Source organism: Rhincodon typus, chromosome 44 (genome assembly GCF_021869965.1).
Source record: "Rhincodon typus isolate 14 chromosome 44, sRhiTyp1.1, whole genome shotgun sequence".
In the NCBI taxonomy this organism is placed as follows: domain Eukaryota; kingdom Metazoa; phylum Chordata; class Chondrichthyes; order Orectolobiformes; family Rhincodontidae; genus Rhincodon; species Rhincodon typus.
The window spans coordinates 2503434-2513159 of record NC_063375.1 but is presented as its reverse complement, the minus strand read 5'-3'; positions in this window follow the sequence as shown (position 1 = coordinate 2513159).

Sequence of the window (9726 nt, the reverse complement as noted above, 5' to 3'; positions counted from 1 at the left end):
CTGTCCCAGGCTGTTGAAGGAGGCAAGGCAGGGGGTATCACAGGCTCGAGCAGTAATTTTCAGATCCTCTCTGGCCACAATAATCTCCAATAACAAACAACAACCCACATGACATCTAATGTCTGATACCTAATATTAATCTTTAATATGCTCTGGAACCTCACTGAAATCTCCAGCTACAATGTCTTTCTCCTCTGTGAATACATAAGAGAAACATTCATTGAAGACCTCAACCAAATCCTCTGGGTCCACATAAAGGTTGCTCCTTTGGTCTCCAATAGGTTCCACTCATTCCCTGGTAACCCTCTTGCTCTTAAAATGCTTTGGGGCTTTCCTTAATTCCATCTGTCAAAGATTTTGTTAACACTTTTTGCTCTCTGAATTCCATTTTTTGAGCCCCCTCTACAAACACTATACTTTTGAAGACCCTCCCCTGTTTTTAATGCTCTGTACCTGACGTACGCTTTCTTCTTTTTTCATCATCGAATTCTCGATATCCCTGGCCTTGACTTTCAATCTTAGAGGATCACGCTTGGCCCTCACTATATTACTACTTTTTCAAAACTCCCACTTTCTAGATTTAGACTTACCTGCAAGTAGCTGCTCCCAGTCCATGTTTGTCAGATCCTGTCTAATGATATTGAAATTGGCCTCCCTCCAATTTAGACAAATTTACAGAATATGGTCACTATCCCCAGTATGTTTGTCCACTGATAGTTCAAACTCTTGATTCCCTTGGATTGGGTCTAACACTGCTCCATCTCTAGTAGGACTGTCTCTGTACTGGCACAAAAAGCTTTCCTGGATGCAATTTAAAAATTCCATCCTGTCTAATCCTTTCACACTAAGGCAATCCCAGTTGATGCTAGCAAAATCCCTGATACTGAAATCCTATTCCTCTGACACCTATCTGTGATTTGCCTACATATCTGCTCCTTACAAACTTGTAAGGGGCAGCACGGTGGCTCAGTGGTTAGCACTGCTGCCTCACAGTGCTAGGGACCCCCGTTCAATTCCAGCCTCAGGTGACTGTCTGTGTGGAGCTTGCACGTTCTTCCCATGTCTGTGTGGGTTTTCTCCGGTTCTCAGGTTTCTTCCTATAGGCCAAAATGTGCAGGTTAGGTGGATTGACCATACTAAATTGCCCAATAGTATTAGGGATGTGGAAATTAGGTGAGACAACAAGGTGCAGAGCTGGATGAGTCTGAGAAATTTTCCAGCATCTGCAGTTCCTACTATCTCTGATACAATTTTAACCCCACTGCGAAGCCTCTTCTAAGGATGCCTACCCTGAAGAAGTTACCCTCCTCCCTCCGGACAAACCTCAGGGGATCTCTCTCCCACTGATCCATCTTCTATCCGCCTCCTCCTCTCTCCATATGTAAATTAGGTGTGTTTGCCATGGGAAATGCAGGGGTACGGGTAGTGGGGTGGGTCTGTGTAGGATGCCCTTCAGAGGAGCGGCGCAGACTTGTTGGGCCAAATGGCCTGTTTCCACACTTTAGGGATTCTATGATCCTGTCTATCTCCTTCTGACTGTTGGGAGGCCTGTAGCATAATTCCAGCAAAGTGATCGCCCCTAAGCTCTGCACAGATGGCCTCATTTGAAGATCCTTCTGAGACATCCTCCTTCATTTATGCAGTGATGGTTTCCTTTAGCAATAATGCAATGTTCCCCACCTCTCTTACATCCACCCATCATCCCTGAAACTTATATACCCAGGAATGTTGAGCTGCCAGTCCTGTCCTTCCTTCGACCATGTCTCAGTGATTGCAATGACATCATATTCCCACGTGCTGATCAATTGTAAGTTCATCCACCTTACCAATCAGGCTCCTTGCATTAAAATAGATACAGTTTAGTTTTCTGGACCTCCCATGTGCCTTATCCTTCTTCATCTACTGGAGTATCCCAGTATTCCTTCTATATCTGATTCAACATTGCTCCTGACTTTATGTCTGTTCTGTGCTCCATTCCCCTGGCAGATCAGTTTAAAACTTACACATGCAAACCTCCCATCAAGGATACTGGACCCACTCCAGTTTAGGTACAATCTGTCCAGCTTGTACAGTTCCCACCTACCCCGAGAAAGTGTTCCAACAATCCTAAAGTCTAAAGCTCTCCTTCCTACACCGTCCCTTTAGCCACGTCTTCATCTGATCTACCTTCCTATTCCTGCACTCAGTGGCACATGGCTCGACAGTAATTTTCTTTTTATTTGTGCATTTTGTGGGATGTGGGCGTCACTGATAGGGCCCAGCATTTCTTGCCCATCCCTATTTGCCCTTGGGAAGGTGGTGGTGAGCTGCCTTTTCGAACCGCAGCAGTCCACCTTCTGCAGATTGGCCCACAATTCCAGCAGGGAGGGAATACCAGGATTTTGCCCCAGCAACAGTGAAGGCATGGTGATATATTTCCAAGTCAGGATGGTGAGTAGTTTGGAGGGGGATCTTGCAGGGGGTGGTATTCCCATGTATCTGCTGCCCTTGTCCTTCTGGATGGAAGTGGTCGTGAGTTTGAAAGGTGCTGTCTGAGATCTTTGGCGAATTTCTGCAGTGCATCTTGTATACACGGTTTCTCCTGAGCATCGGTGGTGGAGTGAATGCTTGTGGATGTAGTGCCAGTCAAGGGAGGCAACATGGCATTTGAGAGTCTCATTTGCCACCACAGAGCCCCCTGTCAGCTCCCCTTGCAATTGAGTCCCTTGTCACTGAAGCTCTCACAGTCTTTGTCCTCCCCTGCTGGGTAGTAGATCCAATCCTGGTGCCACAAACCCAGCTGCTGCTGCTTCCCCCTGAGACACCAATGCCTACCCCCCAACTTGGTCTGTCTTTTTGAGAAGGAGATGGTCACAGTCGACTCCTGAGCTGCCTGCCCACACTTACTAGTCTTTCTGGTGGTCACCCAAATCTTCTCTGTCTGTCTAGTCCTTACTGGTGGCATGACCAGCTCGCTAAATGTGCTTTTCCATGACGTTCTCAGCTTCGGGGATGCTCTGTAGTGAGCTCCATCATAGCTGCAGGCACTCCATGCGGCAAATCAGGAGCTGCAGCTGAACGCAAATCCCTCGTGTGTATAGTCATCATGGAGACTGGAAATGCCCCTGATTCCCCACCTATTGCAGGAGGAGCATTCCACGGGGCCAAGCTCTCCTGCCATTGTGAGCGTTACCGACTACAAATGATAAAACTAGGAACAATTTATTCAACCTTACCCAATACTCACCAAATCAAATTTCTCACACTGTCTCTCTTAGTGACAAACTACAAACCACAAAAGTGCACTCTGTTTCCCACTCTGTACTACTTTCTCATTCCCTGCAGCTGGTTCCTAAGCATCCAATCACCTCACTGTTTCCCCACTGTTTACCTCTGTCCAGAATGAAATTCTATTTTTACTTTTATTGCTCGCTGCTCAGCACAAGCTCCTGCCCCACAGACTCCACTGTGCTATTTCGATTCCTGGTGAGTGTCTCCGCAATCTGGTTTTCCTATGCTTTGTGCTGGGTTCCCGATCCTCAGGTTCAATTTATCCTGTTAAAAAAAAACTTTACAAACTATGAATCAACAAAAAAGTTGGGGATGGGGTGGAGGCATCTCTTCCCTTTGTGCTGAACTCCCACACTACACCAGAATCCCCGAGATTACACATTTGTTCAGGCTATGCCTGGTTATGATCTGTACTTCCGGACCGTGTGAATACAGTATGATTCTATGTGCCATGATGCCCCATGCGGCTGAATCGCCTGCGGTCACACAACCTGGGAAAAGCCACACCCAATCCTTGAGCAACGAAGGAATAGCTGTGCAATTTTAGCCATGCTAACAGCAGGCAGCCAAGTTTCAGAGGGAGAGGGGAGCAATGATGGGACTTTCACAATGTGGGATCAGTAAAATGCAAAGTTGTCAGGATATAGGGAGCACGGTGGAAAGGAAATAAGTCAGCAGAGTGGAAAGTAGCAACTCACTCGTGGGGGAGTGTTGTGCCTGGGAAGCAGGCACAATTGAGGGAACTGCCCAGAGTTTGGCTTTGGGATTTTCTTGCTGATAACTGTAACATGGGTTTGCCAGTGTAGTGCTGAGTGACAGGTGAGTCAAAACTAAGAGGATCAATTGAGGAGGAGTCAGACATGGACGAAGTGACAGAAAGATGGATTGTTTTGGGCCCCAGATGTCGCCAGCTCTTTCTTACGAAAGTTGACCTTTTCTTCCTTTCTCCCCTCTGCTAGGAGGAGATTAAATCCCGTGCAGAGCTGGAACGTAGACTGCAAGAGGCGGAGGAAGCTTTGCAGAGGCTGGAGCAGGGCCTGAGCTCGGCTGAACGTACGGTGGAGAAAAACGGGCGAATGAAAGGAGACGTGGGCGAGTTGAGAAGTAAGTGATGACAGAGCACGTAGAGGTAAATCTTAAGGGAGCGCCTTAAAGAAGTAGAAAGGGAGAGATGGAGAGTTTAAGGGAGGGAATTTGAGTGTTTTCAAACTCAGGCACTTGAAAACACGGCCACCAATGGTGGGATGAAGGAGAATGGGTGACTGGACAGATGCCAGGATTGGAGGACCACGGTGTCTGTGAGTCTGTAGGGTTGGAGGCAGTTAGCAAAATGAAGAGTGGATGAGCCCATGGTTGAATGTTAAAAACAAGGGCAATAGTTTCAAGAATTGAGGCTGGGGTCAGTACAGGTCAATGTAAAACATATGGTGAATGGTGTGAGGCCAGCAGGGGAGTGGTTGCGAATATGTTTATGGAGCATCTGGTATTCGGTCTTTTATTTTCAGAAGAAGATAATTCAGACAGTCTAGGCATTCCATATCTCTCCACTTTACTCCCCTTCAATTATGTTTACCCCAAAACTCACCTCTCTGCTCCCAATATCCTGACATGCACTTGCATTCCCACACATTGTCCTATTAAGGCCAATATGTAGTGTTACCATGGGTGGAGTGCAGGCTCATCTAGAAGACTCCTTGCTGCTGAACTCAGGGCATGTTTGGGTGTATGGAACCCAACTCTCTCAACAGGCCAAGGGCTACAAAAGAGACAGAGCGAAGACCACTTACAGCTTGGGAAAGCTTGCCTTAGCTCAATGAGAGCCGTATATCCTGGAGGTTAACAAATTGCCAACAGAGTCAAACCAATGAACATTTGGTTCATTTGAAGCTGCTGAGCTGGCTGACAGAATGACATAAGAAATAGGAACAGGAGGTCATTCAAGCCCTCAATTGGCCAATGGCCCCACCATTCAATGGCTGACCTGATCCAGACCCTTGCCTCTTTATGACCAGCTCCTCGTAGCCCTCACCTCCCCAATATTTCCAAAATCTATCTACCCACCTCCCCCGCTTTAAACACTTTCACTGGTCTCCACAACTCTTTGGGATTGAGATTTCCAGATATTTGTCATCCTCTTGGAGAAGAAATTTCCTCCCATCTCAGTTTAAATAAATATGTCTCTATTCTCTAGCCGTGTCCTTTAGAATCATAGAATCCCTACAGTGTGGGAGCGGGTCATTTGGCCCACACTGACCCTCCAAAGAGCACCCCACCCAATCCAACCCGCTCCCTATCCCTGTATGCCTGCATTTCTCTTGGCTAATCCATTCGCCTCCATATCCCTGGACACTACAGGCTATTTAGCGTGACCAATCCACTTAGCCTGCACATCTTTTTGACTGTGGGAGGAAACCGGAGCACCCGGAGGAAACCCACGCAGACACAGGGAGAATGTGAAAACAGGCAGTTGCCCAAGGCTGGAATCAAATCAGGTCCCTGGTGCTGTGAGGCAGCAGTGCTAATCACTGAGCCACCCGTGCTGCCCATGGTATTTAATTTCAAGATTCTCTCACAAGTAGAAACATCTTCTTTGCATCCACTCTTTCAAGTCTCCTCGGAATTGTGGATGTTTTTATAAGATACCCCTCATTCTCCTAAACTCGAATAAATAAAGTTAAGTCACTCCTTCAACCCAGGAATGAGCCTAGTGAATCTCTTTTGAACCATCTCCAATTGCAGTACATCCTTTCTTCAATACAGGAATTAAAACTACCCAGTATTCCAGGTGCAGCCTCATCAGCACTCGACTCAGTTGTGACAGGACTTCCCAGTTTTTAAACTCCAACCACTTTAGCAATAACGGTCAAATTCCATTTGCCTTCTTACTTCCTTGCTGCATCTCCATGCTAAAATGTTTTATGCACAAGAACACCCAGATCCCTCTGCGCTACACGTTCTTGGAGTCTGCCTGTAAATAATAGACTGCCATTTGATACCTGTGACCAAAGTGCATGACACTATGCTTTCCTACTTTAAACTCCATCTTCCATGTCCTTGCCCACCCACTCAACCTGTTTATATCCCTTTACAGATTTCTTATGTCCTCATCACAACATGCCCTCCCACCTATTTTTGTATCATCAGTAAATTTGAATTTGTTATGTTCTGCTCCTTCCTCCAAGTCATTACTATAAACACAGCAAACTTTGTTTTAACCGGCACTCTTGATAAACCAGCGAAAATAATGCTCTTCAAATACCAAGGGTTTACTGTACTATTCTGCCCAATTATTGTAGTTTTTAAAAATTTATTTATCTCAATGTAAATGTACTTGTTGTTTAATCAAATAGCCATGTGAAATATCAACAGTTGATTCAATTTCGAGTCAATTTCACCTCAAATACTGCAATCTCCACGATGTCTGAGTAGTCAGTTGAGGATGTGATTGAGAAGGCTCTCTGCTGGTAAGTTTTATTTAAGACAGAGTTGTATTGTTATTTAAGTGATTGATGCTGTAAATAAAGTATAATAGTGATGCGTATACCCCCTGCATTATGTTTCTATTACTTAGCATGTGTTTTTACTTTGATTATATGGACCTCTTGATTATCTGGAATATTTGATCAACTGGCACATTTCTGGTCCTGTAGATGCCGGATAATAAAAAGTTTGCTGTGGTAAATAATTGAGGCCCTGAGACTCACCGTTGTGGCACTCTACTAGTTACATCTTTCCAACCTGAAAAAGACCTATTAATCCTGATTCTCAGTCTTCTGTGCATCAACCAATCCTCAATGCATGCTAATACATTACCCCCCAATACTGCAAGTCCCTATCTTGTGCAATAACATTTTCGGTGGCACCTTATTGAATGTTTCTGGAAATCAAAGTTTCCTTCATCGACCGGCTCCCCCTTATCAACTCTGCTTGTTATAGGGTGGCACGGTGGCTCAGTGGTTAGCACTGCTGCCTCACAGCACCAGGGACTCGGGTTCAATTCCACCTTCAGGTGCCTGTCTGTGTGGAGTTTGCACATTCTCCCTGTGCCTGCGTGGGTTTCCTCTGGGTGCCTCCTGGTTTCCTCCCACAGTCCAAAGATGTGCAGGCTAAGTGGATTGGCCATACTAAATTGTCTGTAGTGTTCAGGGATGTGTAGATGGGTCACAGGGAAATGGTAATGTGTCTGGGTGAGGTGCTCTGAGGGTTGTTGTGCTGAAGGGCCAGTTTCCGCACTGTAGGGATTCTGTGATACGTTCTCAAAGAATGCTATGAATCTTGTTAAACATGATTTCCCTTTCATAAAACCTGTGAAATTCTTCCTGAACAGGCTTCGGAGTGTTGACTGAGATGTCGAGGTGGATGAACACAGCAGGCCTAGGAGCAGGAAGGCTGACGTTTCGGGCCCAGACCCTTCATCAGAAAGTGATGATTTAGGATGGTCCAGCTCTACACTTTGTTATGTCAGATTTTCCAGCATCTGTAATTCCTTCGATCAAAGTGTTGACTGTTTGATTGTGTTAACATTTCTCAATTTATGCTGTGTCTTTCTTAATGATGGGGCTCTAGCATTTTGCCAATGACAGATGCTCGGCTGACTGACACGAGGTTTCTTGCTTTCTGTCTCTAATCCTTCAAGCATGAGAGTACACAACAAATCAGTGGGCTTGGAGCTTGTGGTTTGTGAACTGGAATAACACGTTTTTAACCCCTGAGTGTTTAACAGAGGCCCAAAACAGGGAGTAAGTGAGAAAGGGGAACAGAGTACACAATTGCAATGGCAAATACTCCCACCCTTGTTCTTTGGAATTGTTGATGATCTGCTGGAATTTGACTTGATTTATTATTGTCACCTGTACCGAGGTGCAGTAAAAGGTATTGTTTTGCATGCTATCCAGACAAATTGTACCTTACATAAGTACGGAACAGAATTCAGAATATCGTGTCACAGCTGGAGAGAAGGTGCAGAGAAAGATCAACTCTAATGTATGAGAGATCCGTTCATAAGTTACGTATTCCCGAAAGCAAGATACCAGTCCAGTGCACACCCACAACAATCATCTGGTTACTTGTTCTACGGTCTCAGGCATTCCTGCTAGCCCCTACTCAACAGTAATGGCTTATATCCAGGAGCTAATAAGGGGGCAGGGTGCTGTTCCCTGAAGGCGACCATAAGCTGCTATTGACGGGGTGTTACCTCAATAACTGCACCCCCAGGATCAGGGTGGGGGTAATGTTGAGCTTGGGGCGGGGGCGGGGTGTGTGCGAGTGAGGTTGGGCAGAGCAGGAAGGCTTACTCCTTACTGTGCAAATAACTGGCTCCTGCTGAGCAAAGCTGTCCCTCATGGCGCAGCTGAGCTGAGGGCATTGCAGGGTGTTTGGAAAGAGGCATCAGGGAGCTTCCCCACTCTGCTGAGAAGCGCGGAGTGGTTATGGTGACCGTGGAGGCCATTCAGCCCATCATGGCTATACTGGCCCACCAAGCAACCCTTCGTTTGCTGAACCCCAATTGCTGGCTGCTTCGGAAAGCAGGAGAGGGAGTACTGGGGTGAGAGACGTGAGACCGCAGCTTGAATTAGAAGCTATGACAGGAACTGATGACATGGCCAATAACATAACGCAGAAAAGATCAGGCGAGTCATCCCAGTGGTGGCTGCAATTCCTTAGAGCGTAGTTCTCAGTGAGAATGACCCAGTTTTTAAGCAGAGTTGAGTGGTCATTTTTGAAAGGTAAGGTCAGTTATGGGAGCAGGATGGAGAGCTTGGTGACAGCACGGTTCTGACTTGAGCAGAATCAGAGCGGCGCTACATAAATTTACCACATGCCCAAGGCCAGTGTCTCTGAGTTTCCAAGGGCCACCTTTCCAAATGGATTTGTAATTATGGATGCCCTATTCCCCGTCCCCCATCCCCACAACTGTAAGTTATTTACTATTGAAGACCCATAAATGTGGTATTATCCCAGAAAATTGACTAACGTTCTGGGGACCTGGGTTCAAATCCTACCAGGGCAGATGTTGGAATTTGAATTCAATAAAAGTCTGGAATTAAGAGTCTTTTGATGACCATGAATCCATTGTCAATTGTCAGGAAAAACCCATCTGGTTCACTAATGACCTTTTAAGGAAGGAAATCTGCCATCTTTACCTGGTCTGGCCTATGTGTGACTCCAGACCTGATGTGGTTGGCTCTTAATGGCCTCTGGACATTTACGGATGGGTAATAAATGCTGGTCTAGTCAGAGATGCCCTCATCCCATGAGTAAATTAAAAAATAGGGTTTTTTCATAATGCTTTTAAGAAGATTGGGGTGTATGTAATGTCCAGGAGTGAATGTGATAGTGGGCCCTCTCTCCTTTGTGTGATATTTGACACTCATAAATCAATCTCCAATTCCAATGGGATTCTATGCTTAGGCTTCATTGCTCGGAAATGATATTTTGTGATGTTTGGCAAAGGAG